The sequence below is a fragment of the Oreochromis niloticus genome, unplaced genomic scaffold, assembly GCF_001858045.2.
Source record: "Oreochromis niloticus isolate F11D_XX unplaced genomic scaffold, O_niloticus_UMD_NMBU tig00001841_pilon, whole genome shotgun sequence".
NCBI lineage: Eukaryota > Metazoa > Chordata > Actinopteri > Cichliformes > Cichlidae > Oreochromis > Oreochromis niloticus.
Genome location: NW_020327482.1, coordinates 4,652 through 11,343, shown reverse-complemented (window position 1 = coordinate 11,343; position 6,692 = coordinate 4,652). Strand labels below are relative to the sequence as shown.

At 41.8% G+C, this 6,692-nt stretch overlaps 1 long non-coding RNA gene across 1 annotated transcript; it reads right to left on the bottom strand.

Moving 5' to 3' along the window:
* Nucleotides 1-3,629: 3,629 nt before the first annotated feature.
* On the bottom strand, nucleotides 3,630-4,951 carry LOC109198459 (uncharacterized). Its single transcript, XR_002059255.2, has 2 exons — nucleotides 4,662-4,951; nucleotides 3,630-4,357 (listed from the first exon to the last, which is right to left on the bottom strand). It is a non-coding gene; the product is annotated as an uncharacterized LOC109198459 (long non-coding RNA).
* Nucleotides 4,952-6,692: the final 1,741 nt, after the last annotated feature.

The window sequence follows — 6,692 nt, the reverse complement described above, 5'->3', positions numbered from 1 at the left end:
AGCAAGATGCGCTGCGTGGATGTTTCCGGGGGAGTTCTCTGCCGAGTGCTGTGTGAGCCTGCAGTGGACGGAGGCAATGAGGGGGTGAGACGTGAAACCTGTCATTATCTTGTGCCTTTTCCAGCGGATCCTTCAGCTGCCGTAGTAAATCTTGTCCATATTCAGTTTGTGGGTAACCTCCCCCTCTTGCCCCAGCATATGGTTTTACCGTCGTTGTTGCTAACGACAACGCATAACAGCAGTCGCTTGTTCGTCCGGAGTGTGGTTATATTAAATATAAGCGAAAGAGTATGGGGCGCCGTTTGGAAATTAATACTACAGTGACCATAAAAACCATGAAAAATATTCCCGTAATATGAAACGATAGGCTTTTCATATCGTCATCCGATATGTGTCGTTATATCAAACAGCCCTATTTTGAACTCTCCTCGTCCTTTGAGTGCGCAGTCACCTTTGTTATATAGCAAGGTATTTAAAATGAATAAATAAATATCCCGTTCATTTCAATGCGCATGATCTGAGCATGCGTGGAATAATACAGAGCGCTTCTTTAATGCTTTGATCTTCTCAAAGGAGAGACTGTGACGTGGCAGTCGACGTCACTATCTCTGCCACATGAATCCACAAATACAGGTGCTTTAACACAGTTTACTTACCTTCGTGCGGCTTCAGAAACAGCGAGTTGTTTTTGCAAAGCGAGTTGTCTTTGACAAAGATAATACTTTTACATTCATACAATTCATACAAAGTTTTTTTCTTTTGACACTGTGCTTTTATACTGTTAAAGAAATGTCAGAGGAAACATTAAATAATTCACCTACGGAGAGAGATAATACAGAGGAATCACATCAACTGCGAGAGAGAGCGCTTCTCATTGTAAAGCTGGCCAAGGCTAACAGTAAGATGTGTCAATTAGAGAAAGAGAACAGGACTCTCAGGGAAACTATACATAATCTTGAGATCCAAGTGGCAAATCAAAATGCAACTGAACGTGAGACTTCCTTCGCAGAACCATATCGTGACGAGGCTCACACTAGTGGTCGGTGCCGTTGTGCTGCCAGATGCCATGAGTCTCTGCAGCAGTTGCACAGAACGTTTGAGTCAATCGAGAGAAGAATAGGTCAGCGTGAAGGGTTTCTCGTGGAGCAGAACAGAATGATTATCACTAAGCTGGACAACATTGAAAGGGGGGTAAATGAACTAAAGGAAGAGAATGCGAAAATCAGGAGTGCTTTAAACAACCTTGTGATCAAAGCGGAAGTATCACAGCGTTTAATAATTACACGTGCAGCTGAACATGAGGAACATAACACTCCTGTCACAGAACCACCTCCTGATGAGGCTCAGACTAGTAGTTGGTGGCGTGCTGGTGCCAAACTCGCACTTAAAGTAGGTCTAGGTCTTGTCACAGCAGCCGTTGTTGTTCCTGCAGCTTGCTGGGCCGTCTCAAATATTTTCAGCTGAAGTGAATGTCCGTCCTCTGTGGGATTATCCTTATTATCCATTCCAGCCCTACTGTAATTGTGGATGTCGACCGGGTGCCTTTTGAAAACAGTAATAATGTTTTCCAGCCACGGTCCACAACCTGTCATAGCTATACTGTGCTCTCCTTTATGTTCAATTTTATTTTGCCCTCATCTCCCAACCAGTCATGACAGAAGACTGCCCCTCCCTGAGCCTGGTTCTGTCACAGGTTTCTTCCTGTTAAAGGGAGTTTTTCCTGTCCACCGTTGCCTTGTGCTTGCTCATAGGGATCACTTGATTGTTGGGGTTGAATTTTTGGATTGAATTTAATTGGCTTAAACTGAAAAACAAAAATTCAAGTGAGGGGTTCTGATAGTAGAGAGCACAAAATTTGTTAATTGGATTTTTTTATTTGTAGTTTTTGTAGTGCTCCCTACTACAAAAACTACAAATAGAACCAATGCAGTTAGCAGCAAATCAAAATAAAGAAAAATAATATTTAAAAAAAAATCCACTACTGCTCTGTGTGTTTACTTCAATGAAGACTTGTATGTTTTGTGATAGAAAAATATAAATTGTCCAAAATATTTGAGAGTTTTTAAATTAGCACTGCATGAGTTTAACTGTGGCACAGACGGCTGTCGGCCTGGTGAGTGAGAGTTCAACCTCCAAACTGAACCCAGTGTGTTACTCACAGAATCACAGATTTACTCACATTTACTCATTGTTCTGTAGGGTCTTTACAATTTTCAGCCCCTTCAGGTGACTGTTGTCTTCTGACTCCATCTTTAGGGTTTAGTTAGATTAAATATTTAACCATTTAATTCAAGAATGAAAGACACATTTATCACAAAGGCACTCTTATAATGTAGATTAAATGTGTGTTGACATAACATCTAGATGTATGATTAGAAAGAGAGAAATGCTGTAATGACATGAGCAAAGTGCAGTATTCCAAGATGGCATCAGAGTTTTAACACCTTTTATACTCATGTTTTTTTTAATTATGTTAAGTGTAAAACATCAAAGATAATGACATTGATTCATCTGTTTATGTTATTATCACAATAATAACAACATAAAATTATTATTGTGACATTTTTTCTGTGCTGTATTAAGGTTACCAGAGTCAGCTGGGGATTCATGAACATCATCAGTGATGTTTCTCCACAGCGGGCTCATCAGTACCTGGTGACAAAAGGTCAATCCAGCTCTGACTTGAGGCTGTTCAAGAATCTGCGCCACTTGATCTGGTTCCACCTCTACCACAGGCAGAGAAACACAGGGTGAGATCTCCTCCTGCCAGTCATCACGCTATAACTGTGTCCAGGTGTTAAATTCGTCCATGTGATTCAGCAACACTGTAAAATAATATTCATTTCTTTGGTAAGAAGTGTGTGTTTCTGTTCTTAAATTGATCATCACCAGCCTGGACTCTTTGTTGGCCAGACAAAATCAGGAACGAAATCATTGGTTTTCACAACTGGGTCCAGTTCCACCTGCAAAGGATATAAGGCCAGGGAGCATGATTTGGTAAGTATAACATTTCACCAGACAGAAGAGTTTCATTTCCTTTGATTTCAGTATTCTCAGCCGGTCGGCCTCATGTGTGCCTGATCACAAGTCGGTCCACTTCATACATGCACAGTAGCGCAGGCAAATAGTTGCTCACACGCTCACTGTGGCCATTATTGAGCTCGCGTTTGGTGGAGACGAGTTGGGCTTCGATTCAGATTCACAAGGTCCCGAATCGATCGATTTGATCAGTGAGAGGATGGACAGACTTTCACTTCTTGAAAGATCAGATCCAAAATCAGTTATGCATTAAGAAATGTATTTATTTGAATATTTTGTGACATTGTTATATGTGTTGCATTAGTTTAAAAGTTTTTTTGTTATTAATAAATTGACTACAACAAACACTAACTGTCACTGAACTCATTTTATTTTCAGGTATTTTTAACATGTATGAACATAATGCTAACTTTGGACAATTTTACATGGATATTTATTTGATGGCAATAAAGTAAATAACAACAACAATTGAACAAGAATATTTCTAATAAGCCAACAATATTTAAAGAAGAAAAAACGATATTTACAGTTGTTTATACAGGATTAACCTGAGTGACCTGTTCCTGGACCGTTTTTTTTTTTTTAACAACTGTAATAGATTACAGGAAGTCTCTGGCTGTGTTGCTGAATCTGCCGATGCAGGATCAGACATGGATGGATGAGGTGCTGCAACTGAGACCTGCCGTTTGTCTTTTCTGGTCGGCGAGTGGAGAATCACACACAGTGGTCTGCAAAGAGAGCTTCAGGATGCTTCCTCCCACTGTCCACTGCATCGTCCATCCACAGGGTTTGCAGGGCTGGCTCAATCCATGGCCACCACACCACTAACATGTTTTCAGAAATATGCAAGCAGGAGATAGTGGATGGTATATTACTACTAGTACAATACTTTTAACTTTGTAGCAGACAACACTTTGATAAAATGCTATGAAAAAAAGAAACCAACAGATTAGATTCTAAAAGTTTCAAAGAGATTTAATTTACATATTTTATATAATAAAGTAAATGTACGAATGACCGGCAATAATTCAGTCACTGAAATTATCCATGAAATTAGCTAATTAATTCCTAAAAGTGTGTAGATTAAAGAAAATTATTTTACCTGGATACGATTGTCTCGGATGAGCCTGAGGTACAAAGCATGCTGGTGATGACGATAAAGTTTTCAAAGACCGATTGAATAATCAAAGAGACATTTATAAAGCGCAGTCTACAACAGACATACTTACTGTGTGAAAGGGAGAAGAGAAACATGCTGTGTTGTTGCAATTCTCTTTTGCATAAGCCACACCAGAAACGCTCTGTGCAGAATAAATAGCTGAGAAAAAAAACCCATCAAAGTTGAGGTAAGTGGTTACTGTTCATCACAACTAAACAGTATCATGTTTTGTTTTTTGTTTTATCTGATATTAGTTTGTGAGGATCAAATTTCTCTTTGGGTAAAAATTAAAAGGCCTCTAAAGGCCTCGTAAGGTCGGTTCTAAAAGGCAAGTCAGTCCCTGAAGCTTATTTGTCCCACAGATGCTAATTCAGTGACAGCTCAAGTCTGTGGGAATGTATAAGGAAAGTTTTGGGACTGGACCCCTGTCTGATCCTAAAAAACTAACTTTGTTGTTACTTACAGCAATATTGAGGAAACATTTAACAGTTGGAGGTTAATCATGGAACAGGAAGAAGTTCAAAGGGAAAGTCCCTGCCACGCTTTCGGTCATGCTTCAATCCGACATAGTCATTCAACCGGTCCATGCTATATCGCTCCTCTCGACCCGGAGTGGTATAACGTGCTGTAGAAAAGTTTGATCGATTTGCTCTCTCTCTCTCTCTCTTTTAAAAAGTTGTAAATTCTCTGTCTCTCTCTATACAGCTGTATGCGATCTGATTTCCACTGACTCCCCCCTGAACTTTCCTCAAACCTGTGCCCAGGTACGACCCCCTCCCTCCCTCTCTTTACAAACATAATTTTTCTTTGTCATCGGACGCAATTCGTCATGCATCTCGATTAGCCACACATCTGGTTTTGATTAATCACGCTTCCCACTTCCGAAGTACTTCCGGTAAGGTCAAAGATCAGGCCAAAGGTCATCAATCAAACTCGCATTCTTGAGTGACACAAGGAATACCCCTATCAGGGAAAACAGAAAATCTGATCTGAAAATGATGTGCTGGGAGTTTGCCGTTCTCAGCGGCTCTAGTGACCTCAAGCTCCTGGCTAGCTATCGAGCTGGTGGATAACAGACCTCGCCGTAAACGTCGGAGCACTTTTGCAAATATGTGATTTCTTGATAAACCGCGCAGATATTTGAAGTTTACACAGCTACAATCTTGCCTGAAAATGTGTTAAAAGTTTATTTTGTGACACAGAAAGATTAATAAGAGTAATATTAAAACTTACTAGCGGCCGCCATTGCTCGAAACTGGATTGGCTGGGCCGCGCTATGAATTCTGGGATATGGTGGGCCACGAAAGATACACCCGACCCAACCTTCAAATTCGGGGAAAAGGAAGACGCATTTGCATTCAGAGGAGTCTACGATTTGGACAGCCTCGGCGTGTTGCTGTGACGTAATCGGTCTACAAATGCGGCCTCAGGAGGATGCAGCCATGAATTTGGACACGACCATAGTCTTGTCTGCAGTTTTTTGCCGGCTTAGCACAGGTCAAAACGCATTAAGTCTTATCTATATTAGGCCTGAAGATGAGACATGGATATCATGATCCTGATGAAAAGTTAATTAGTGGCATCACAGCAATCTCTGTTTACAGAGTTAAAGGTGGGGGGCTAAAATGTTTAATCAGATGAGGGGAACAACAACAGGCCGCTACCATGCTTTAGTCAAGTCAGTCAATCAGCTTTATTCGCCACATGCAGGTTGCCCTGCAGTGGAATGGACCCGCCCCCCGAACTTACACACACAACGCAGACATCACATGGGGATACAGGTCGGAGATCGGTAACATTACAGAAAACCACTGAAATGTACACTACAATGGGAAAGTACAAGAGGAAAAAAAGAGACCTCTACTCATGCCGGGCTCCTATGGGAGGACAGCATAAGAACAGGAAACAAAAAACTCCTCTGCACAGAAAGCACATGAATGTCCACAGCACAACATTATGGAGCATGTGACAAGCCACAGGTTGGGTAGGGGGTGAGGAGTAATCCTAAGCAAACACAGCAGCCATCCTGCCACTGCGCCGCCATCCCAGCGCGGGCCCAGACCTGTCATGTTCTCTAGGAGGGAACAAGCATCGAAGGCGTTTGGAAAGGGGGGGATGAGTGAGTGCTTATCAGTGTATGTGTATGTGTGTGCGTGTCCAGAGTTCAGCTGAGACAGTGTCTTCGCCCTGCCAGGCTAAGTAAACAGTCTTCCAGCCAACCCAGGTGGCCTTGCTTGGAATGGGAAGAACAGTCTAAACACAGTCGTTATCAGGGAGTTTTTGTTCAGCTCCAGCCTTGAGCCCGCAGCTGGCGCCGAAGGGATAGCCACATTATGATGGTGGTTTTCTTTAGTGCGAACAACTCATAATTTCAAAGCTCTTCTTAACAGTCCGACACTGGTCTCTCAATCTCCCGTTGGAGAGCCGTGAGCTTCTCCATGATGTTATCAAACTTGTGCTCCGTGGTCTTGTCATTCTTGTGCTCAAAGAGCAG